The sequence below is a fragment of the Sinocyclocheilus anshuiensis genome, unplaced genomic scaffold (assembly GCF_001515605.1).
Source record: "Sinocyclocheilus anshuiensis isolate Anshui unplaced genomic scaffold, SAMN03320099.WGS_v1.1 scaffold197, whole genome shotgun sequence".
Taxonomy (NCBI): Eukaryota; Metazoa; Chordata; class Actinopteri; order Cypriniformes; family Cyprinidae; genus Sinocyclocheilus; species Sinocyclocheilus anshuiensis.
The window spans coordinates 257,428-257,728 of NW_015540856.1; positions in this window are offsets into that span (position 1 = coordinate 257,428).

The window sequence follows — 301 nt, forward strand, 5'->3', positions numbered from 1 at the left end:
GAGAGAGACAGAGAGAGAGAGAGAGAGAGAGAGAGAGAGAGAGAGAGAGAGTGCACAGGCAGAGGAACTGGGTCTTGTGCGGCCATCACATTATTAACAATCTAAAAAGAACAAGCTTTGTTTTATTTATTGTTTATGAACAGACAGACAGACAAAAGAATAGAACAACAGACAGAACAGCAGATAGAATGACAGACAGACAGACAGGCAGACAGGCAGATAGATATATAGACAGACAGGCAGGCAGACAGACAGACAGATAGATAGATAGATAGATAGATAGACAGAAAGACAAACAGCC